The 24,748-nt window shown below is 48.4% G+C and overlaps 5 long non-coding RNA genes across 5 annotated transcripts; all 5 read left to right on the forward strand.

Annotated features, from left to right (window-relative positions):
- The first annotated feature begins 102 nt into the window (after positions 1-102).
- LOC308610721 lies at positions 103-4,399 on the forward strand. Its single transcript, XR_014014624.1, has 3 exons — positions 103-159; positions 890-966; positions 4,358-4,399. It is a non-coding gene; the product is annotated as an uncharacterized lncRNA (long non-coding RNA).
- A 4,051-nt stretch (positions 4,400-8,450) lies between these two features.
- LOC308610719 lies at positions 8,451-12,491 on the forward strand. The gene is made up of 3 exons (XR_014014622.1): positions 8,451-8,507; positions 9,238-9,314; positions 12,450-12,491. It is a non-coding gene; the product is annotated as an uncharacterized lncRNA (long non-coding RNA).
- Positions 12,492-12,524: 33 nt separating this feature from the next.
- Positions 12,525-16,568, forward strand: LOC308610718. Its single transcript, XR_014014621.1, has 3 exons — positions 12,525-12,581; positions 13,312-13,388; positions 16,527-16,568. It is a non-coding gene; the product is annotated as an uncharacterized lncRNA (long non-coding RNA).
- A 33-nt stretch (positions 16,569-16,601) lies between these two features.
- LOC308610720 lies at positions 16,602-20,652 on the forward strand. The gene is made up of 3 exons (XR_014014623.1): positions 16,602-16,658; positions 17,389-17,465; positions 20,611-20,652. It is a non-coding gene; the product is annotated as an uncharacterized lncRNA (long non-coding RNA).
- Positions 20,653-20,685: 33 nt separating this feature from the next.
- LOC308610722 lies at positions 20,686-24,729 on the forward strand. Its single transcript, XR_014014625.1, has 3 exons — positions 20,686-20,742; positions 21,473-21,549; positions 24,688-24,729. It is a non-coding gene; the product is annotated as an uncharacterized lncRNA (long non-coding RNA).
- The last annotated feature ends 19 nt before the right edge of the window (positions 24,730-24,748 follow it).

Consider the following 24,748-nt stretch of genomic DNA (forward strand, 5'->3'; position numbering starts at 1 on the left):
ACTGACTGTCCTGACGTTCGTTACCAGGTACCCAGTAGCCCTCGGGGCTCTCGTGGTCAGGCCCCTTCCAGGATATGGAGTTCACCTGGGCAGTTACCCAGCAGCTCACGGGGCTCTCGTGGTCAGGCCCCTCCCAGGATATGGAGCTCACCTGGACAGGTACCCAGCAGCCCACGGGGCTCTCGTGGTCAGGCCCCTACACGGGTATGGAGCTCACCTGGGCAGGCACCCAGCAAGCCTGGGCACACAGGAACCGTGCACATAGCCCTCATTGCAGAGCGCCCCCAGCCCACCTGTCGGTTGAGCTGACACAGAGCACCTCAGAGCAGGACTTGAACTAACAAACAGCAGCTCTGACGGGTCTGTGACCCTGGGCATCACTCTGTGCAGCCTCCCTCTGCCTGGTCTTCCAGAGGCTTCCACTGCAGCCGGGGCACCAGACCTCTGTCTCCACCCGCCACCCCTCCTCTCCCTGACTTCTGGGTTCCTCTCATTAATAGAGGGTCTTCTTGAAGTTGTCTCCCACTCATGGGGCAGCTAAATTGAATAGCAAACAAGCCAGGGCTGCAGCCCCTTGTCTCTCCTGACTCTCAGGAGCCCACACCTCTTCCTTGTACGTGGCCGGTGCCGCAAGGGCCATTTTCTGCAAATGTGAGCCGCTGAGGGGTGAGGATTGGCTGACCCGGCGGGGCAGCCCTCCCCAGGTGTGCCTGGGTTGAGGTCAATATAAACACCACTCCAGGCAGCAAGAGCCCCTGCAGCTGTGCCTGACGCCATATTTTCTGCCCCGTCAGCAGTGTCGGGGCTGGGCTGGTGGGAGGGAGTGAGGGGCCGTGCGTGGCTTTTTGGGTGGCCCGGTGTGAGTGGGGCTCTGCTGGACTTTCTGCAGGAGTTGCCAGGCTGCCACCCGCTAAAGAAGAGGATGTGTCACCCATACCTGCTGCTGGAATTGCTCGCCGGGCAGAGGTGAGGAAGGAAAAAAGCAGTGGGGGCCGGGACAGGAGGGGTATCTCAGGCAGGGAAGTGGAAAGCTTCCAGAAGAGCGTCTGGGCCAGGACCATCCTGGCTGGCCTGCCGGCACCAAGTCGGCCTGCGTGCTGTCGCTGGTGTGGCTCCACGGCCCTTCCTGTGGGCTTTCAAGTCCTTGCACACAGTCAGGTGTTTTACCTGGGAAGGGTGGGAACAGTTCAGCAGCAGCTGGCCTGGGGCTCAGCTCCTGTTTACTCACAGACGCCTCGGCATGGTCCCCCAGCTTTGCAGTGAGGACGCTCCTTGCGGGGGGCCTGCTGGCTGCATGGGAGATGATTCCCCACCTGTGACCAACTTCAGACTTGTTTAACACTGGAGCAAGTGCCCTGGTAGGGTTTTCCTCTGTGTAACTGGTGGGTTCTGATTTTTTGTCTTTTTCTTTTTTGGTTCAAGCTAGGGTTTATTCCTATTTTTTGTATTTATAGATATAAGCATGGAAATCATTCATTCATATAAATACAGCTTTGGGAAGGGAAGAACTTCTTTTTCTGTTTTACTTTTTAAATTTTATTTATTATTTTAATTTTTAAATTTTATTTGTTTTGTTTTTTTATACAGCAGGTTCTTATTGGTTATCTATTTTATACATATAAGTGTGCACATGTGAATCCCAATCTCCCAATTCATCCCACCACCACCCTCGCATGGCGTTCCCCCCTTGGTGTCCATAGGTTTGTTCTCTACCTCTGTGTCTCTACTTCTGCCCTGCAAACTGGTTCATCTGTACCATTTTTCTAGGTTCCACATATATGCCTTAATATACAATATTTGTTTTTCTCTTTCTGACTTACTTCACTCTGTATGACAGTCTCTAGATCCATCCATGTCTCTACAAATGACCCAATTTCATTCCTTTTTATGGCTGAGAAATATTCCATTTTATATACGTACCACATCTTTATCCATTCGCCTGCCTGTGGGCATTTAGGTGGCTTCCATTACCTGGCTATTGTAAAGAGTGCTGCAATGAACATTGTGGTGAATGTTTCTGTTTGACTTATGGTTTTCTCTGGGTATATACCCAGTAGTGGCATTGCTGGATCATATGGTAATTCTATTTTTAGATTTTTAAGGAACCTCCATACTGTTCTCCATAGTGACTGAATCAATTTACATTCCCACCAGTAGTGGAAGAGGGTTCCTTTTCTCCAGCCCTCTTCAGCATTTGTTGTTTGTAGATTTTCTGATGATGCCCATTCTAACAGGTGTGAGGTGATACCTCGTAGTTTTGATTTGCATTTCTCTAATTAGTGACGTTGAGCACCTTTTCATGTGCTTCTTGGCCATCTCTATGTCTTCTTGGAAGAAGTGTGTATTTAGGTCTTCTGCCCATTTTTGTATTGGGTTGTTTGTTTTTTTTATTTTTATTTTATTTTTTTTTCTTTTTTTTTTTTTTTTTTTGTGTTACGTGGGCCTCTCACTGTTGTGGCTTCTCCCGTTGTGGAGCACAGGCTCCGGATGTGCAGGCTCAGTGGCAATGGCTCACGGGCCCAGCTACTCCGCGGCATGTGGGATCTTCCCAGACCGGGGCACGAACCCATGTCCCTTGCATCGGCAGGCGGACTCTCAACCACTGCGCCACCCGGGAAGCCCTTTGTTTTTTTTTAATATTGAGCTGCATGAGCTGTTTGTTTATATTGGAGATTAATCCTTTGTCTGTTGATTCATTTGCAAATATTTCTCCTATTCTGAGAGTTGTCTTTTCATCTTGTGTGTAGTTTCCTTTGCTTTGCAGAAGCTTTTACGTTTCATTAGGACCCATTTGTTTATTTTGTTTTTTATTCCGTTACTCTAGGAGGTGCATCAGAAAAGATCATGTTGTGGTTTATGTCCGAGAATTCTTCCTATGTTTTCCTCTAAGTTTTATACTGTCCGGTCTTACATTAAGGTCTCTAATCCATTTTGAATTTATTTTTGTGTATGGTGTTAGGGAGTGTTCAAATTTCATTCTTTTACACGTAGCTGTCTAGTTTTCCCAGCACCACTGATCGAAGAGACTGTCTTTTATCCATTGTATAGTCTTGCCTCCTTTGTCATAGATTAGTTGACCATAGGTGTGTAGGTTTATCTCTGGGCTTTCTTTTTTTCTCTTTTACACCTTTATTGGTATGTAATTGCTTTACAATGGTGTGTTAGCTTCTGCTGTATAACAAAGTGAATCAGCTATACATATACAAATATGACACTGTTGTTGTTTTCTGAGAGAAACTCCAGGTCAAGTGATGGTCCCACGAGTCGTCATGGGGGCCCGTTGACCCTGGTTGTCTCTCTGGAGGTTGGGGTTGGAGGGCCTCCTCACTCGAGGTCAGTGTGTCCACGGAGCGATCCCTGCTCTGCAACTTCAGGGCATGGTGGGTGGTTAGGATCACCACGTGGGGTCCTTTTCCCTTAGGAGGGAGCTGGCCTTGTGGGCTGCTGATTTCCAGGTTTTTAGATACCCCCAGTATCCTGGCCGGATGGGGCGGCGGGCCAAGCCCTTGGTGACCGTAGCTTCTCCTACCTGGATGGCATACTTGAGTTGTTACAGTTCAAGTGGTCCCAGTGTTTGCACTAATGCTCCAAGGGCGGTTCACTTTCGACCGAGAATGTAAAGGTCAACGGGTTTAGCTAAACTAGGGAGTTCCAGGGCAAGGGTCTGAAGTGACTGCTCCTTCCATTCTTGAAAGGCTGCTTCTGGATTCTATTCAAAAGGATCATCATCTTTTCGTGTCAGTGTTTCTTATAGAGGCCCAGCTATTAGACTGTAGTTAGGGATCCAGATGCAGCAAACCGCGGCCTCCCCAGGAACCCCTAAGCTGTCTTCTAGTTTTAGAAGGGGTAAGGCTGCAAATGGCTTCTTCCCTTTGCTGGGATGGGCTTTTCCGACCTTCTGTGAGAAGGCAGTCCAGGCAGGTTACCTTAGTCTGTGATATTTGAGCCTTTTTCTTGGACACCTTCTATCCTTTCTTGGCTAGGTAGCTCAGAGGCCTCCTTAGTAGGGCTGGCGAGCAGAATGTGGTCTGCATATTGAAGGAAGGTTCCCTTCTCCAGAGGTAGATCTTTTAGGTTTTAGTTAAGTTTCCCCATAGACGGTGTGGGAATTTTTGAACCCCTGGGGCAGGACGGCCCCAGCGGTATTGTCTTCGTTGTATGTTGAGTCCTGCCCACCACAAGCCCAAATTTCTTGTGACTCTGGGACTAATGGAATACAGAAGAAGGCATCATCGAAGTCTAATACAGAATACCATGTCCTGGTGGATGGTAGAATGACCAGCAGGGTGTGGGAATTAGGATCTACTGGATGTATATTCTTGGTGGCTTCACTGACTGTCCTGACGTTCGTTACCAGGTACCCAGTAGCCCTCGGGGCTCTCGTGGTCAGGCCCCTTCCAGGATATGGAGTTCACCTGGGCAGTTACCCAGCAGCTCACGGGGCTCTCGTGGTCAGGCCCCTACACGGGTATGGAGCTCACCTGGGCAGGCACCCAGCAAGCCTGGGCACACAGGAACCGTGCACATAGCCCTCATTGCAGAGCGCCCCCAGCCCACCTGTCGGTTGAGCTGACACAGAGCACCTCAGAGCAGGACTTGAACTAACAAACAGCAGCTCTGACGGGTCTGTGACCCTGGGCATCACTCTGTGCAGCCTCCCTCTGCCTGGTCTTCCAGAGGCTTCCACTGCAGCCGGGGCACCAGACCTCTGTCTCCACCCGCCACCCCTCCTCTCCCTGACTTCTGGGTTCCTCTCATTAATAGAGGGTCTTCTTGAAGTTGTCTCCCACTCATGGGGCAGCTAAATTGAATAGCAAACAAGCCAGGGCTGCAGCCCCTTGTCTCTCCTGACTCTCAGGAGCCCACACCTCTTCCTTGTACGTGGCCGGTGCCGCAAGGGCCATTTTCTGCAAATGTGAGCCGCTGAGGGGTGAGGATTGGCTGACCCGGCGGGCCAGCCCTCCCCAGGTGTGCCTGGGTTGAGGTCAATATAAACACCACTCCAGGCAGCAAGAGCCCCTGCAGCTGTGCCTGACGCCATATTTTCTGCCCCGTCAGCAGTGTCGGGGCTGGGCTGGTGGGAGGGAGCGAGGGGCCGTGTGTGGCTTTTTGGGTGGCCCGGTGTGAGTGGGGCTCTGCTGGACTTTCTGCAGGAGTTGCCAGGCTGCCACCCGCTAAAGAAGAGGATGTGTCACCCATACCTGCTGCTGGAATTGCTCGCCGGGCAGAGGTGAGGAAGGAAAAAAGCAGTGGGGGCCGGGACAGGAGGGGTATCTCAGGCAGGGAAGTGGAAAGCTTCCAGAAGAGCGTCTGGGCCAGGACCATCCTGGCTGGCCTGCCGGCACCAAGTCGGCCTGCGTGCTGTCGCTGGTGTGGCTCCACGGCCCTTCCTGTGGGCTTTCAAGTCCTTGCACACAGTCAGGTGTTTTACCTGGGAAGGGTGGGAACAGTTCAGCAGCAGCTGGCCTGGGGCTCAGCTCCTGTTTACTCACAGACGCCTCGGCACGGTCCCCCAGCTTTGCAGTGAGGACGCTCCTTGCGGGGGGCCTGCTGGCTGCATGGGAGATGATTCCCCACCTGTGACCCACTTCAGACTTGTTTAACACTGGAGCAAGTGCCCTGGTAGGGTTTTCCTCTGTGTAACTGGTGGGTTCTGATTTTTTGTCTTTTTCTTTTTTGGTTCAAGCTAGGGTTTATTCCTATTTTTTGTATTTATAGATATAAGCATGGAAATCATTCATTCATATAAATACAGCTTTGGGAAGGGAAGAACTTCTTTTTCTGTTTTACTTTTTAAATTTTATTTATTATTTTAATTTTTAAATTTTATTTTATTTGTTTTTTTATACAGCAGGTTCTTATTGGTTATCTATTTTATACATATAAGTGTGCACATGTGAATCCCAATCTCCCAATTCATCCCACCACCACCCTCACATGGCGTTCCCCCCTTGGTGTCCATAGGTTTGTTCTCTACCTCTGTGTCTCTACTTCTGCCCTGCAAACTGGTTCATCTGTACCATTTTTCTAGGTTCCACATATATGCCTTAATATACAATATTTGTTTTTCTCTTTCTGACTTACTTCACTCTGTGTGACAGTCTCTGGATCCATCCATGTCTCTACAAATGACCCAATTTCATTCCTTTTTATGGCTGAGAAATATTCCATTTTATATACGTACCACATCTTTATCCATTCGCCTGCCTGTGGGCATTTAGGTGGCTTCCATTACCTGGCTATTGTAAAGAGTGCTGCAATGAACATTGTGGTGAATGTTTCTGTTTGACTTATGGTTTTCTCTGGGTATATACCCAGTAGTGGCATTGCTGGATCATATGGTAATTCTATTTTTAGATTTTTAAGGAACCTCCATACTAGTCTCCATAGTGACTGAATCAATTTACATTCCCACCAGTAGTGGAAGAGGGTTCCTTTTCTCCAGCCCTCTTCAGCATTTGTTGTTTGTAGATTTTCTGATGATGCCCATTCTAACAGGTGTGAGGTGATACCTCGTAGTTTTGATTTGCATTTCTCTAATTAGTGACGTTGAGCACCTTTTCATGTGCTTCTTGGCCATCTCTATGTCTTCTTGGAAGAAGTGTGTATTTAGGTCTTCTGCCCATTTTTGTATTGGGTTGTTTGTTTTTTTTAATATTGAGCTGCATGAGCTGTTTGTTTATATTGGAGATTAATCCTTTGTCTGTTGATTCATTTGCAAATATTTCTCCTATTCTGAGAGTTGTCTTTTCATCTTGTGTGTAGTTTCCTTTGCTTTGCAGAAGCTTTTACGTTTCATTAGGACCCATTTGTTTATTTTGTTTTTTATTCCGTTACTCTAGGAGGTGCATCAGAAAAGATCATGTTGTGGTTTATGTCCGAGAATTCTTCCTATGTTTTCCTCTAAGTTTTATACTGTCCGGTCTTACATTAAGGTCTCTAATCCATTTTGAATTTATTTTTGTGTATGGTGTTAGGGAGTGTTCAAATTTCATTCTTTTACACGTAGCTGTCTAGTTTTCCCAGCACCACTGATCGAAGAGACTGTCTTTTATCCATTGTATAGTCTTGCCTCCTTTGTCATAGATTAGTTGACCATAGGTGTGTAGGTTTATCTCTGGGCTTTCTTTTTTTCTCTTTTACACCTTTATTGGTATGTAATTGCTTTACAATGGTGTGTTAGCTTCTGCTGTATAACAAAGTGAATCAGCTATACATATACAAATATGACACTGTTGTTGTTTTCTGAAAGAAACTCCAGGTCAAGTGATGGTCACACGAGTCGTCATGGGGGCCCGTTGACCCTGGTTGTCTCTCTGGAGGTTGGGGTTGGAGGGCCTCCTCACTCGAGGTCAGTGTGTCCACGGAGCGATCCCTGCTCTGCAACTTCAGGGCATGGTGGGTGGTTAGGATCACCACGTGGGGTCCTTTTCCCTTAGGAGGGAGCTGGCCTTGTGGGCTGCTGATTTCCAGGTTTTTAGATACCCCCGGTATCCTGGCCGGATGGGGTGGCGGGCCAAGCCCTTGGTGACCGTAGCTTCTCCTACCTGGATGGCATACTTGAGTTGTTACAGTTCAAGTGGTCCCAGTGTTTGCACTAATGCTCCAAGGGCGGTTCACTTTCGACCGAGAATGTAAAGGTCAATGGGTTTAGCTAAACTAGGGAGTTCCAGGGCAAGGGTCTGAAGTGACTGCTCCTTCCATTCTTGAAAGGCTGCTTCTGGATTCTATTCAAAAGGATCATCATCTTTTCGTGTCAGTGTTTCTTATAGAGGCCCAGCTATTAGACTGTAGTTAGGGATCCAGATGCAGCAAACCGCGGCCTCCCCAGGAACCCCTAAGCTGTCTTCTAGTTTTAGAAGGGGTAAGGCTGCAAATGGCTTCTTCCCTTTGCTGGGATGGGCTTTTCCGACCTTCTGTGAGAAGGCAGTCCAGGCAGGTTACCTTAGTCTGTGATATTTGAGCCTTTTTCTTGGACACCTTCTATCCTTTCTTGGCTAGGTAGCTCAGAGGCCTCCTTAGTAGGGCTGGCGAGCAGAATGTGGTCTGCATATTGAAGGAAGGTTCCCTTCTCCAGAGGTAGATCTTTTAGGTTTTAGTTAAGTTTCCCCATAGACGGTGTGGGAATTTTTGAACCCCTGGGGCAGGACGGCCCCAGCGGTATTGTCTTCGTTGTATGTTGAGTCCTGCCCACCACAAGCCCAAATTTCTTGTGACTCTGGGACTAATGGAATACAGAAGAAGGCATCATCGAAGTCTAATACAGAATACCATGTCCTGGTGGATGGTAGAATGACCAGCAGGGTGTGGGAATTAGGATCTACTGGATGTATATTCTTGGTGGCTTCACTGACTGTCCTGACGTTCGTTACCAGGTACCCAGTAGCCCTCGGGGCTCTCGTGGTCAGGCCCCTTCCAGGATATGGAGTTCACCTGGGCAGTTACCCAGCAGCTCACGGGGCTCTCGTGGTCAGGCCCCTCCCAGGATATGGAGCTCACCTGGACAGGTACCCAGCAGCCCACGGGGCTCTCGTGGTCAGGCCCCTACACGGGTATGGAGCTCACCTGGGCAGGCACCCAGCAAGCCTGGGCACACAGGAACCGTGCACATAGCCCTCATTGCAGAGCGCCCCCAGCCCACCTGTCGGTTGAGCTGACACAGAGCACCTCAGAGCAGGACTTGAACTAACAAACAGCAGCTCTGACGGGTCTGTGACCCTGGGCATCACTCTGTGCAGCCTCCCTCTGCCTGGTCTTCCAGAGGCTTCCACTGCAGCCGGGGCACCAGACCTCTGTCTCCACCCGCCACCCCTCCTCTCCCTGACTTCTGGGTTCCTCTCATTAATAGAGGGTCTTCTTGAAGTTGTCTCCCACTCATGGGGCAGCTAAATTGAATAGCAAACAAGCCAGGGCTGCAGCCCCTTGTCTCTCCTGACTCTCAGGAGCCCACACCTCTTCCTTGTACGTGGCCGGTGCCGCAAGGGCCATTTTCTGCAAATGTGAGCCGCTGAGGGGTGAGGATTGGCTGACCCGGCGGGGCAGCCCTCCCCAGGTGTGCCTGGGTTGAGGTCAATATAAACACCACTCCAGGCAGCAAGAGCCCCTGCAGCTGTGCCTGACGCCATATTTTCTGCCCCGTCAGCAGTGTCGGGGCGGGGCTGGTGGGAGGGAGTGAGGGGCCGTGCGTGGCTTTTTGGGTGGCCCGGTGTGAGTGGGGCTCTGCTGGACTTTCTGCAGGAGTTGCCAGGCTGCCACCCGCTAAAGAAGAGGATGTGTCACCCATACCTGCTGCTGGAATTGCTCGCCGGGCAGAGGTGAGGAAGGAAAAAAGCAGTGGGGGCCGGGACAGGAGGGGTATCTCAGGCAGGGAAGTGGAAAGCTTCCAGAAGAGCGTCTGGGCCAGGACCATCCTGGCTGGCCTGCCGGCACCAAGTCGGCCTGCGTGCTGTCGCTGGTGTGGCTCCACGGCCCTTCCTGTGGGCTTTCAAGTCCTTGCACACAGTCAGGTGTTTTACCTGGGAAGGGTGGGAACAGTTCAGCAGCAGCTGGCCTGGGGCTCAGCTCCTGTTTACTCACAGACGCCTCGGCACGGTCCCCCAGCTTTGCAGTGAGGACGCTCCTTGCGGGGGGCCTGCTGGCTGCATGGGAGATGATTCCCCACCTGTGACCCACTTCAGACTTGTTTAACACTGGAGCAAGTGCCCTGGTAGGGTTTTCCTCTGTGTAACTGGTGGGTTCTGATTTTTTGTCTTTTTCTTTTTTGGTTCAAGCTAGGGTTTATTCCTATTTTTTGTATTTATAGATATAAGCATGGAAATCATTCATTCATATAAATACAGCTTTGGGAAGGGAAGAACTTCTTTTTCTGTTTTACTTTTTAAATTTTATTTATTATTTTAATTTTTAAATTTTATTTTATTTGTTTTTTTATACAGCAGGTTCTTATTGGTTATCTATTTTATACATATAAGTGTGCACATGTGAATCCCAATTCATCCCACCACCACCCTCACATGGCGTTCCCCCCTTGGTGTCCATAGGTTTGTTCTCTACCTCTGTGTCTCTACTTCTGCCCTGCAAACTGGTTCATCTGTACCATTTTTCTAGGTTCCACATATATGCCTTAATATACAATATTTGTTTTTCTCTTTCTGACTTACTTCACTCTGTATGACAGTCTCTAGATCCATCCATGTCTCTACAAATGACCCAATTTCATTCCTTTTTATGGCTGAGAAATATTCCATTTTATATACGTACCACATCTTTATCCATTCGCCTGCCTGTGGGCATTTAGGTGGCTTCCATTACCTGGCTATTGTAAAGAGTGCTGCAATGAACATTGTGGTGAATGTTTCTGTTTGACTTATGGTTTTCTCTGGGTATATACCCAGTAGTGGCATTGCTGGATCATATGGTAATTCTATTTTTAGATTTTTAAGGAACCTCCATACTAGTCTCCATAGTGACTGAATCAATTTACATTCCCACCAGTAGTGGAAGAGGGTTCCTTTTCTCCAGCCCTCTTCAGCATTTGTTGTTTGTAGATTTTCTGATGATGCCCATTCTAACAGGTGTGAGGTGATACCTCGTAGTTTTGATTTGCATTTCTCTAATTAGTGACGTTGAGCACCTTTTCATGTGCTTCTTGGCCATCTCTGTCTTCTTGGAAGAAGTGTGTATTTAGGTCTTCTGCCCATTTTTGTATTGGGTTGTTTGTTTTTTTTAATATTGAGCTGCATGAGCTGTTTGTTTATATTGGAGATTAATCCTTTGTCTGTTGATTCATTTGCAAATATTTCTCCTATTCTGAGAGTTGTCTTTTCATCTTGTGTGTAGTTTCCTTTGCTTTGCAGAAGCTTTTACGTTTCATTAGGACCCATTTGTTTATTTTGTTTTTTATTCCGTTACTCTAGGAGGTGCATCAGAAAAGATCATGTTGTGGTTTATGTCCGAGAATTCTTCCTATGTTTTCCTCTAAGTTTTATACTGTCCGGTCTTACATTAAGGTCTCTAATCCATTTTGAATTTATTTTTGTGTATGGTGTTAGGGAGTGTTCAAATTTCATTCTTTTACACGTAGCTGTCTAGTTTTCCCAGCACCACTGATCGAAGAGACTGTCTTTTATCCATTGTATAGTCTTGCCTCCTTTGTCATAGATTAGTTGACCATAGGTGTGTAGGTTTATCTCTGGGCTTTCTTTTTTTCTCTTTTACACCTTTATTGGTATGTAATTGCTTTACAATGGTGTGTTAGCTTCTGCTGTATAACAAAGTGAATCAGCTATACATATACAAATATGACACTGTTGTTGTTTTCTGAAAGAAACTCCAGGTCAAGTGATGGTCACACGAGTCGTCATGGGGGCCCGTTGACCCTGGTTGTCTCTCTGGAGGTTGGGGTTGGAGGGCCTCCTCACTCGAGGTCAGTGTGTCCACGGAGCGATCCCTGCTCTGCAACTTCAGGGCATGGTGGGTGGTTAGGATCACCACGTGGGGTCCTTTTCCCTTAGGAGGGAGCTGGCCTTGTGGGCTGCTGATTTCCAGGTTTTTAGATACCCCCGGTATCCTGGCCGGATGGGGTGGCGGGCCAAGCCCTTGGTGACCGTAGCTTCTCCTACCTGGATGGCATACTTGAGTTGTTACAGTTCAAGTGGTCCCAGTGTTTGCACTAATGCTCCAAGGGCGGTTCACTTTCGACCGAGAATGTAAAGGTCAATGGGTTTAGCTAAACTAGGGAGTTCCAGGGCAAGGGTCTGAAGTGACTGCTCCTTCCATTCTTGAAAGGCTGCTTCTGGATTCTATTCAAAAGGATCATCATCTTTTCGTGTCAGTGTTTCTTATAGAGGCCCAGCTATTAGACTGTAGTTAGGGATCCAGATGCAGCAAACCGCGGCCTCCCCAGGAACCCCTAAGCTGTCTTCTAGTTTTAGAAGGGGTAAGGCTGCAAATGGCTTCTTCCCTTTGCTGGGATGGGCTTTTCCGACCTTCTGTGAGAAGGCAGTCCAGGCAGGTTACCTTAGTCTGTGATATTTGAGCCTTTTTCTTGGACACCTTCTATCCTTTCTTGGCTAGGTAGCTCAGAGGCCTCCTTAGTAGGGCTGGCGAGCAGAATGTGGTCTGCATATTGAAGGAAGGTTCCCTTCTCCAGAGGTAGATCTTTTAGGTTTTAGTTAAGTTTCCCCATAGACGGTGTGGGAATTTTTGAACCCCTGGGGCAGGACGGCCCCAGCGGTATTGTCTTCGTTGTATGTTGAGTCCTGCCCACCACAAGCCCAAATTTCTTGTGACTCTGGGACTAATGGAATACAGAAGAAGGCATCATCGAAGTCTAATACAGAATACCATGTCCTGGTGGATGGTAGAATGACCAGCAGGGTGTGGGAATTAGGATCTACTGGATGTATATTCTTGGTGGCTTCACTGACTGTCCTGACGTTCGTTACCAGGTACCCAGTAGCCCTCGGGGCTCTCGTGGTCAGGCCCCTTCCAGGATATGGAGTTCACCTGGGCAGTTACCCAGCAGCTCACGGGGCTCTCGTGGTCAGGCCCCTCCCAGGATATGGAGCTCACCTGGACAGGTACCCAGCAGCCCACGGGGCTCTCGTGGTCAGGCCCCTACACGGGTATGGAGCTCACCTGGGCAGGCACCCAGCAAGCCTGGGCACACAGGAACCGTGCACATAGCCCTCATTGCAGAGCGCCCCCAGCCCACCTGTCGGTTGAGCTGACACAGAGCACCTCAGAGCAGGACTTGAACTAACAAACAGCAGCTCTGACGGGTCTGTGACCCTGGGCATCACTCTGTGCAGCCTCCCTCTGCCTGGTCTTCCAGAGGCTTCCACTGCAGCCGGGGCACCAGACCTCTGTCTCCACCCGCCACCCCTCCTCTCCCTGACTTCTGGGTTCCTCTCATTAATAGAGGGTCTTCTTGAAGTTGTCTCCCACTCATGGGGCAGCTAAATTGAATAGCAAACAAGCCAGGGCTGCAGCCCCTTGTCTCTCCTGACTCTCAGGAGCCCACACCTCTTCCTTGTACGTGGCCGGTGCCGCAAGGGCCATTTTCTGCAAATGTGAGCCGCTGAGGGGTGAGGATTGGCTGACCCGGCGGGGCAGCCCTCCCCAGGTGTGCCTGGGTTGAGGTCAATATAAACACCACTCCAGGCAGCAAGAGCCCCTGCAGCTGTGCCTGACGCCATATTTTCTGCCCCGTCAGCAGTGTCGGGGCGGGGCTGGTGGGAGGGAGTGAGGGGCCGTGCGTGGCTTTTTGGGTGGCCCGGTGTGAGTGGGGCTCTGCTGGACTTTCTGCAGGAGTTGCCAGGCTGCCACCCGCTAAAGAAGAGGATGTGTCACCCATACCTGCTGCTGGAATTGCTCGCCGGGCAGAGGTGAGGAAGGAAAAAAGCAGTGGGGGCCGGGACAGGAGGGGTATCTCAGGCAGGGAAGTGGAAAGCTTCCAGAAGAGCGTCTGGGCCAGGACCATCCTGGCTGGCCTGCCGGCACCAAGTCGGCCTGCGTGCTGTCGCTGGTGTGGCTCCACGGCCCTTCCTGTGGGCTTTCAAGTCCTTGCACACAGTCAGGTGTTTTACCTGGGAAGGGTGGGAACAGTTCAGCAGCAGCTGGCCTGGGGCTCAGCTCCTGTTTACTCACAGACGCCTCGGCACGGTCCCCCAGCTTTGCAGTGAGGACGCTCCTTGCGGGGGGCCTGCTGGCTGCATGGGAGATGATTCCCCACCTGTGACCCACTTCAGACTTGTTTAACACTGGAGCAAGTGCCCTGGTAGGGTTTTCCTCTGTGTAACTGGTGGGTTCTGATTTTTTGTCTTTTTCTTTTTTGGTTCAAGCTAGGGTTTATTCCTATTTTTTGTATTTATAGATATAAGCATGGAAATCATTCATTCATATAAATACAGCTTTGGGAAGGGAAGAACTTCTTTTTCTGTTTTACTTTTTAAATTTTATTTATTATTTTAATTTTTAAATTTTATTTTATTTGTTTTTTTATACAGCAGGTTCTTATTGGTTATCTATTTTATACATATAAGTGTGCACATGTGAATCCCAATTCATCCCACCACCACCCTCACATGGCGTTCCCCCCTTGGTGTCCATAGGTTTGTTCTCTACCTCTGTGTCTCTACTTCTGCCCTGCAAACTGGTTCATCTGTACCATTTTTCTAGGTTCCACATATATGCCTTAATATACAATATTTGTTTTTCTCTTTCTGACTTACTTCACTCTGTATGACAGTCTCTAGATCCATCCATGTCTCTACAAATGACCCAATTTCATTCCTTTTTATGGCTGAGAAATATTCCATTTTATATACGTACCACATCTTTATCCATTCGCCTGCCTGTGGGCATTTAGGTGGCTTCCATTACCTGGCTATTGTAAAGAGTGCTGCAATGAACATTGTGGTGAATGTTTCTGTTTGACTTATGGTTTTCTCTGGGTATATACCCAGTAGTGGCATTGCTGGATCATATGGTAATTCTATTTTTAGATTTTTAAGGAACCTCCATACTAGTCTCCATAGTGACTGAATCAATTTACATTCCCACCAGTAGTGGAAGAGGGTTCCTTTTCTCCAGCCCTCTTCAGCATTTGTTGTTTGTAGATTTTCTGATGATGCCCATTCTAACAGGTGTGAGGTGATACCTCGTAGTTTTGATTTGCATTTCTCTAATTAGTGACGTTGAGCACCTTTTCATGTGCTTCTTGGCCATCTCTATGTCTTCTTGGAAGAAGTGTGTATTTAGGTCTTCTGCCCATTTTTGTATTGGGTTGTTTGTTTTTTTTTAATATTGAGCTGCATGAGCTGTTTGTTTATATTGGAGATTAATCCTTTGTCTGTTGATTCATTTGCAAATATTTCTCCTATTCTGAGAGTTGTCTTTTCATCTTGTGTGTAGTTTCCTTTGCTTTGCAGAAGCTTTTACGTTTCATTAGGACCCATTTGTTTATTTTGTTTTTTATTCCGTTACTCTAGGAGGTGCATCAGAAAAGATCATGTTGTGGTTTATGTCCGAGAATTCTTCCTATGTTTTCCTCTAAGTTTTATACTGTCCGGTCTTACATTAAGGTCTCTAATCCATTTTGAATTTATTTTTGTGTATGGTGTTAGGGAGTGTTCAAATTTCATTCTTTTACACGTAGCTGTCTAGTTTTCCCAGCACCACTGATCGAAGAGACTGTCTTTTATCCATTGTATAGTCTTGCCTCCTTTGTCATAGATTAGTTGACCATAGGTGTGTAGGTTTATCTCTGGGCTTTCTTTTTTTCTCTTTTACACCTTTATTGGTATGTAATTGCTTTACAATGGTGTGTTAGCTTCTGCTGTATAACAAAGTGAATCAGCTATACATATACAAATATGACACTGTTGTTGTTTTCTGAGAGAAACTCCAGGTCAAGTGATGGTCCCACGAGTCGTCATGGGGGCCCGTTGACCCTGGTTGTCTCTCTGGAGGTTGGGGTTGGAGGGCCTCCTCACTCGAGGTCAGTGTGTCCACGGAGCGATCCCTGCTCTGCAACTTCAGGGCATGGTGGGTGGTTAGGATCACCACGTGGGGTCCTTTTCCCTTAGGAGGGAGCTGGCCTTGTGGGCTGCTGATTTCCAGGTTTTTAGATACCCCCAGTATCCTGGCCGGATGGGGCGGCGGGCCAAGCCCTTGGTGACCGTAGCTTCTCCTACCTGGATGGCATACTTGAGTTGTTACAGTTCAAGTGGTCCCAGTGTTTGCACTAATGCTCCAAGGGCGGTTCACTTTCGACCGAGAATGTAAAGGTCAACGGGTTTAGCTAAACTAGGGAGTTCCAGGGCAAGGGTCTGAAGTGACTGCTCCTTCCATTCTTGAAAGGCTGCTTCTGGATTCTATTCAAAAGGATCATCATCTTTTCGTGTCAGTGTTTCTTATAGAGGCCCAGCTATTAGACTGTAGTTAGGGATCCAGATGCAGCAAACCGCGGCCTCCCCAGGAACCCCTAAGCTGTCTTCTAGTTTTAGAAGGGGTAAGGCTGCAAATGGCTTCTTCCCTTTGCTGGGATGGGCTTTTCCGACCTTCTGTGAGAAGGCAGTCCAGGCAGGTTACCTTAGTCTGTGATATTTGAGCCTTTTTCTTGGACACCTTCTATCCTTTCTTGGCTAGGTAGCTCAGAGGCCTCCTTAGTAGGGCTGGCGAGCAGAATGTGGTCTGCATATTGAAGGAAGGTTCCCTTCTCCAGAGGTAGATCTTTTAGGTTTTAGTTAAGTTTCCCCATAGACGGTGTGGGAATTTTTGAACCCCTGGGGCAGGACGGCCCCAGCGGTATTGTCTTCGTTGTATGTTGAGTCCTGCCCACCACAAGCCCAAATTTCTTGTGACTCTGGGACTAATGGAATACAGAAGAAGGCATCATCGAAGTCTAATACAGAATACCATGTCCTGGTGGATGGTAGAATGACCAGCAGGGTGTGGGAATTAGGATCTACTGGATGTATATTCTTGGTGGCTTCACTGACTGTCCTGACGTTCGTTACCAGGTACCCAGTAGCCCTCGGGGCTCTCGTGGTCAGGCCCCTTCCAGGATATGGAGTTCACCTGGGCAGTTACCCAGCAGCTCACGGGGCTCTCGTGGTCAGGCCCCTCCCAGGATATGGAGCTCACCTGGACAGGTACCCAGCAGCCCACGGGGCTCTCGTGGTCAGGCCCCTACACGGGTATGGAGCTCACCTGGGCAGGCACCCAGCAAGCCTGGGCACACAGGAACCGTGCACATAGCCCTCATTGCAGAGCGCCCCCAGCCCACCTGTCGGTTGAGCTGACACAGAGCACCTCAGAGCAGGACTTGAACTAACAAACAGCAGCTCTGACGGGTCTGTGACCCTGGGCATCACTCTGTGCAGCCTCCCTCTGCCTGGTCTTCCAGAGGCTTCCACTGCAGCCGGGGCACCAGACCTCTGTCTCCACCCGCCACCCCTCCTCTCCCTGACTTCTGGGTTCCTCTCATTAATAGAGGGTCTTCTTGAAGTTGTCTCCCACTCATGGGGCAGCTAAATTGAATAGCAAACAAGCCAGGGCTGCAGCCCCTTGTCTCTCCTGACTCTCAGGAGCCCACACCTCTTCCTTGTACGTGGCCGGTGCCGCAAGGGCCATTTTCTGCAAATGTGAGCCGCTGAGGGGTGAGGATTGGCTGACCCGGCGGGCCAGCCCTCCCCAGGTGTGCCTGGGTTGAGGTCAATATAAACACCACTCCAGGCAGCAAGAGCCCCTGCAGCTGTGCCTGACGCCATATTTTCTGCCCCGTCAGCAGTGTCGGGGCTGGGCTGGTGGGAGGGAGCGAGGGGCCGTGTGTGGCTTTTTGGGTGGCCCGGTGTGAGTGGGGCTCTGCTGGACTTTCTGCAGGAGTTGCCAGGCTGCCACCCGCTAAAGAAGAGGATGTGTCACCCATACCTGCTGCTGGAATTGCTCGCCGGGCAGAGGTGAGGAAGGAAAAAAGCAGTGGGGGCCGGGACAGGAGGGGTATCTCAGGCAGGGAAGTGGAAAGCTTCCAGAAGAGCGTCTGGGCCAGGACCATCCTGGCTGGCCTGCCAGCACCAAGTCGGCCTGCGTGCTGTCGCTGGTGTGGCTCCACGGCCCTTCCTGTGGGCTTTCAAGTCCTTGCACACAGTCAGGTGTTTTACCTGGGAAGGGTGGGAACAGTTCAGCAGCAGCTGGCCTGGGGCTCAGCTCCTGTTTACTCACAGACGCCTCGGCACGGTCCCCCAGCTTTGCAGTGAGGACGCTCCTTGCGGGGGGCCTGCTGGCTGCATGGGAGATGATTCCCCACCTGTGACCAACTTCAGACTTGTTTAACACTGGAGCAAGTGCCCTGGTAGGGTTTTCCTCTGTGTAACTGGTGGGTTCTGATTTTTTGTCTTTTTCTTTTTTGGTTCAAGCTAGGGTTTATTCCTATTTTTTGTATTTATAGATATAAGCATGGAAATCATTCATTCATATAAATACAGCTTTGGGAAGGGAAGAACTTCTTTTTCTGTTTTACTTTTTAAATTTTATTTATTATTTTAATTTTTAAATTTTATTTTATTTGTTTTTTTATACAGCAGGTTCTTATTGGTTATCTATTTTATACATATAAGTGTGCACATGTGAATCCCAATCTCCCAATTCATCCCACCACCACCCTCACATGGCGTTCCCCCCTTGGTGTCCATAGGTTTGTTCTCTACCTCTGTGTCTCTACTTCTGCCCTGCAAACTGGTTCATCTGTACCATTTTTCTAGGTTCCACATATATGCCTTAATATACAATATTTGTTTTTCTCTTTCTGACTTACTTCACTCTGTGTGACAGTCTCTGGATCCATCCATGTCTCTACAAATGACCCAATTTCATTCCTTTTTATGGCTGAGAAATATTCCATTTTATATACGTACCACATCTTTATCCATTCGCCTGCCTGTGGGCATTTAGGTGGCTTCCATTACCTGGCTATTGTAAAGAGTGCTGCAATGAACATTGTGGTGAATGTTTCTGTTTGACTTATGGTTTTCTCTGGGTATATACCCAGTAGTGGCATTGCTGGATCATATGGTAATTCTATTTTTAGATTTTTAAGGAACCTCCATACTAGTCTCCATAGTGACTGAATCAATTTACATTCCCACCAGTAGTGGAAGAGGGTTCCTTTTCTCCAGCCCTCTTCAGCATTTGTTGTTTGTAGATTTTCTGATGATGCCCATTCTAACAGGTGTGAGGTGATACCTCGTAGTTTTGATTTGCATTTCTCTAATTAGTGACGTTGAGCACCTTTTCATGTGCTTCTTGGCCATCTCTATGTCTTCTTGGAAGAAGTGTGTATTTAGGTCTTCTGCCCATTTTTGTATTGGGTTGTTTGTTTTTTTTAATATTGAGCTGCATGAGCTGTTTGTTTATATTGGAGATTAATCCTTTGTCTGTTGATTCATTTGCAAATATTTCTCCTATTCTGAGAGTTGTCTTTTCATCTTGTGTGTAGTTTCCTTTGCTTTGCAGAAGCTTTTACGTTTCATTAGGACCCATTTGTTTATTTTGTTTTTTATTCCGTTACTCTAGGAGGTGCATCAGAAAAGATCATGTTGTGGTTTATGTCCGAGAATTCTTCCTATGTTTTCCTCTAAGTTTTATACTGTCCGGTCTTACATTAAGGTCTCTAATCCATTTTGAATTTATTTTTGTGTATGGTGTTAGGGAGTGTTCAAATTTCATTCTTTTACACGTAGCTGTCTAGTTTTCCCAGCACCACTGATCGAAGAGACTGTCTTTTATCCATTGTATAGTCTTGCCTCCTTTGTCATAGATTAGTTGACCATAGGTGTGTAGGTTTATCTCTGGGCTTTCTTTTTTTCTCTTTTACACCTTTATTGGTATGTAATTGCTTTACAATGGTGTGTTAGCTTCTGCTGTATAACAAAGTGAATCAGCTATACATATACAAATATGACACTGTTGTTGTTTTCTGAAAGAAACTCCAGGTCAAGTGATGGTCACACGAGTCGTCATGGGGGCCCGTTGACCCTGGTTGTCTCTCTGGAGGTTGGGGTTGGAGGGCCTCCTCACTCGAGGTCAGTGTGTCCACGGAGCGATCCCTGCTCTGCAACTTCAGGGCATGGTGGGTGGTTAGGATCACCACGTGGGGTCCTTTTCCCTTAGGAGGGAGCTGGCCTTGTGGGCTGCTGATTTCCAGGTTTTTAGATACCCCCGGTATCCTGGCCGGATGGGGTGGCGGGCCAAGCCCTTGGTGACCGTAGCTTCTCCTACCTGGATGGCATACTTGAGTTGTTACAGTTCAAGTGGTCCCAGTGTTTGCACTAATGCTCCAAGGGCGGTTCACTTTCGACCGAGAATGTAAAGGTCAATGGGTTTAGCTAAACTAGGGAGTTCCAGGGCAAGGGTCTGAAGTGACTGCTCCTTCCATTCTTGAAAGGCTGCTTCTGGATTCTATTCAAAAGGATCATCATCTTTTCGTGTCAGTGTTTCTTATAGAGGCCCAGCTATTAGACTGTAGTTAGGGATCCAGATGCAGCAAACCGCGGCCTCCCCAGGAACCCCTAAGCTGTCTTCTAGTTTTAGAAGGGGTAAGGCTGCAAATGGCTTCTTCCCTTTGCTGGGATGGGCTTTTCCGACCTTCTGTGAGAAGGCAGTCCAGGCAGGTTACCTTAGTCTGTGATATTTGAGCCTTTTTCTTGGACACCTTCTATCCTTTCTTGGCTAGGTAGCTCAGAGGCCTCCTTAGTAGGGCTGGCGAGCAGAATGTGGTCTGCATATTGAAGGAAGGTTCCCTTCTCCAGAGGTAGATCTTTTAGGTTTTAGTTAAGTTTCCCCATAGACGGTGTGGGAATTTTTGAACCCCTGGGGCAGGACGGCCCCAGCGGTATTGTCTTCGTTGTATGTTGAGTCCTGCCCACCACAAGCCCAAATTTCTTGTGACTCTGGGACTAATGGAATACAGAAGAAGGCATCATCGAAGTCTAATACAGAATACCATGTCCTGGTGGATGGTAGAATGACCAGCAGGGTGTGGGAATTAGGATCTACTGGATGTATATTCTTGGTGGCTTCACTGACTGTCCTGACGTTCGTTACCAGGTACCCAGTAGCCCTCGGGGCTCTCGTGGTCAGGCCCCTTCCAGGATATGGAGTTCACCTGGGCAGTTACCCAGCAGCTCACGGGGCTCTCGTGGTCAGGCCCCTCCCAGGATATGGAGCTCACCTGGACAGGTACCCAGCAGCCCACGGGGCTCTCGTGGTCAGGCCCCTACACGGGTATGGAGCTCACCTGGGCAGGCACCCAGCAAGCCTGGGCACACAGGAACCGTGCACATAGCCCTCATTGCAGAGCGCCCCCAGCCCACCTGTCGGTTGAGCTGACACAGAGCACCTCAGAGCAGGACTTGAACTAACAAACAGCAGCTCTGACGGGTCTGTGACCCTGGGCATCACTCTGTGCAGCCTCCCTCTGCCTGGTCTTCCAGAGGCTTCCACTGCAGCCGGGGCACCAGACCTCTGTCTCCACCCGCCACCCCTCCTCTCCCTGACTTCTGGGTTCCTCTCATTAATAGAGGGTCTTCTTGAAGTTGTCTCCCACTCATGGGGCAGCTAAATTGAATAGCAAACAAGCCAGGGCTGCAGCCCCTTGTCTCTCCTGACTCTCAGGAGCCCACACCTCTTCCTTGTACGTGGCCGGTGCCGCAAGGGCCATTTTCTGCAAATGTGAGCCGCTGAGGGGTGAGGATTGGCTGACCCGGCGGGGCAGCCCTCCCCAGGTGTGCCTGGGTTGAGGTCAATATAAACACCACTCCAGGCAGCAAGAGCCCCTGCAGCTGTGCCTGACGCCATATTTTCTGCCCCGTCAGCAGTGTCGGGGCTGGGCTGGTGGGAGGGAGTGAGGGGCCGTGCGTGGCTTTTTGGGTGGCCCGGTGTGAGTGGGGCTCTGCTGGACTTTCTGCAGGAGTTGCCAGGCTGCCACCCGCTAAAGAAGAGGATGTGTCACCCATACCTGCTGCTGGAATTGCTCGCCGGGCAGAGGTGAGGAAGGAAAAAAGCAGTGGGGGCCGGGACAGGAGGGGTATCTCAGGCAGGGAAGTGGAAAGCTTCCAGAAGAGCGTCTGGGCCAGGACCATCCTGGCTGGCCTGCCGGCACCAAGTCGGCCTGCGTGCTGTCGCTGGTGTGGCTCCACGGCCCTTCCTGTGGGCTTTCAAGTCCTTGCACACAGTCAGGTGTTTTACCTGGGAAGGGTGGGAACAGTTCAGCAGCAGCTGGCCTGGGGCTCAGCTCCTGTTTACTCACAGACGCCTCGGCACGGTCCCCCAGCTTTGCAGTGAGGACGCTCCTTGCGGGGGGCCTGCTGGCTGCATGGGAGATGATTCCCCACCTGTGACCCACTTCAGACTTGTTTAACACTGGAGCAAGTGCCCTGGTAGGGTTTTCCTCTGTGTAACTGGTGGGTTCTGATTTTTTGTCTTTTTCTTTTTTGGTTCAAGCTAGGGTTTATTCCTATTTTTTGTATTTATAGATATAAGCATGGAAATCATTCATTCATATAAATACAGCTTTGGGAAGGGAAGAACTTCTTTTTCTGTTTTACTTTTTAAATTTTATTTATTATTTTAATTTTTAAATTTTATTTTATTTGTTTTTTTATACAGCAGGTTCTTATTGGTTATCTATTTTATACATATAAGTGTGCACATGTGAATCCCAATTCATCCCACCACCACCCTCACATGGCGTTCCCCCCTTGGTGTCCATAGGTTTGTTCTCTACCTCTGTGTCTCTACTTCTGCCCTGCAAACTGGTTCATCTGTACCATTTTTCTAGGTTCCACATATATGCCTTAATATACAATATTTGTTTTTCTCTTTCTGACTTACTTCACTCTGTATGACAGTCTCTAGATCCATCCATGTCTCTACAAATGACCCAATTTCATTCCTTTTTATGGCTGAGAAATATTCCATTTTATATACGTACCACATCTTTATCCATTCGCCTGCCTGTGGGCATTTAGGTGGCTTCCATTACCTGGCTATTGTAAAGAGTGCTGCAATGAACATTGTGGTGAATGTTTCTGTTTGACTTATGGTTTTCTCTGGGTATATACCCAGTAGTGGCATTGCTGGATCATATGGTAATTCTATTTTTAGATTTTTAAGGAACCTCCATACTAGTCTCCATAGTGACTGAATCAATTTACATTCCCACCAGTAGTGGAAGAGGGTTCCTTTTCTCCAGCCCTCTTCAGCATTTGTTGTTTGTAGATTTTCTGATGATGCCCATTCTAACAGGTGTGAGGTGATACCTCGTAGTTTTGATTTGCATTTCTCTAATTAGTGACGTTGAGCACCTTTTCATGTGCTTCTTGGCCATCTCTATGTCTTCTTGGAAGAAGTGTGTATTTAGGTCTTCTGCCCATTTTTGTATTGGGTTGTTTGTTTTTTTTTAATATTGAGCTGCATGAGCTGTTTGTTTATATTGGAGATTAATCCTTTGTCTGTTGATTCATTTGCAAATATTTCTCCTATTCTGAGAGTTGTCTTTTCATCTTGTGTGTAGTTTCCTTTGCTTTGCAGAAGCTTTTACGTTTCATTAGGACCCATTTGTTTATTTTGTTTTTTATTCCGTTACTCTAGGAGGTGCATCAGAAAAGATCATGTTGTGGTTTATGTCCGAGAATTCTTCCTATGTTTTCCTCTAAGTTTTATACTGTCCGGTCTTACATTAAGGTCTCTAATCCATTTTGAATTTATTTTTGTGTATGGTGTTAGGGAGTGTTCAAATTTCATTCTTTTACACGTAGCTGTCTAGTTTTCCCAGCACCACTGATCGAAGAGACTGTCTTTTATCCATTGTATAGTCTTGCCTCCTTTGTCATAGATTAGTTGACCATAGGTGTGTAGGTTTATCTCTGGGCTTTCTTTTTTTCTCTTTTACACCTTTATTGGTATGTAATTGCTTTACAATGGTGTGTTAGCTTCTGCTGTATAACAAAGTGAATCAGCTATACATATACAAATATGACACTGTTGTTGTTTTCTGAGAGAAACTCCAGGTCAAGTGATGGTCCCACGAGTCGTCATGGGGGCCCGTTGACCCTGGTTGTCTCTCTGGAGGTTGGGGTTGGAGGGCCTCCTCACTCGAGGTCAGTGTGTCCACGGAGCGATCCCTGCTCTGCAACTTCAGGGCATGGTGGGTGGTTAGGATCACCACGTGGGGTCCTTTTCCCTTAGGAGGGAGCTGGCCTTGTGGGCTGCTGATTTCCAGGTTTTTAGATACCCCCAGTATCCTGGCCGGATGGGGCGGCGGGCCAAGCCCTTGGTGACCGTAGCTTCTCCTACCTGGATGGCATACTTGAGTTGTTACAGTTCAAGTGGTCCCAGTGTTTGCACTAATGCTCCAAGGGCGGTTCACTTTCGACCGAGAATGTAAAGGTCAACGGGTTTAGCTAAACTAGGGAGTTCCAGGGCAAGGGTCTGAAGTGACTGCTCCTTCCATTCTTGAAAGGCTGCTTCTGGATTCTATTCAAAAGGATCATCATCTTTTCGTGTCAGTGTTTCTTATAGAGGCCCAGCTATTAGACTGTAGTTAGGGATCCAGATGCAGCAAACCGCGGCCTCCCCAGGAACCCCTAAGCTGTCTTCTAGTTTTAGAAGGGGTAAGGCTGCAAATGGCTTCTTCCCTTTGCTGGGATGGGCTTTTCCGACCTTCTGTGAGAAGGCAGTCCAGGCAGGTTACCTTAGTCTGTGATATTTGAGCCTTTTTCTTGGACACCTTCTATCCTTTCTTGGCTAGGTAGCTCAGAGGCCTCCTTAGTAGGGCTGGCGAGCAGAATGTGGTCTGCATATTGAAGGAAGGTTCCCTTCTCCAGAGGTAGATCTTTTAGGTTTTAGTTAAGTTTCCCCATAGACGGTGTGGGAATTTTTGAACCCCTGGGGCAGGACGGCCCCAGCGGTATTGTCTTCGTTGTATGTTGAGTCCTGCCCACCACAAGCCCAAATTTCTTGTGACTCTGGGACTAATGGAATACAGAAGAAGGCATCATCGAAGTCTAATACAGAATACCATGTCCTGGTGGATGGTAGAATGACCAGCAGGGTGTGGGAATTAGGATCTACTGGATGTATATTCTTGGTGGCTTCACTGACTGTCCTGACGTTCGTTACCAGGTACCCAGTAGCCCTCGGGGCTCTCGTGGTCAGGCCCCTTCCAGGATATGGAGTTCACCTG

Source organism: Mesoplodon bidens (genome assembly GCF_964165515.1).
Source record: "Mesoplodon bidens genome assembly, contig: HAP1_SCAFFOLD_565, whole genome shotgun sequence".
Lineage (NCBI taxonomy): Eukaryota > Metazoa > Chordata > Mammalia > Artiodactyla > Ziphiidae > Mesoplodon > Mesoplodon bidens.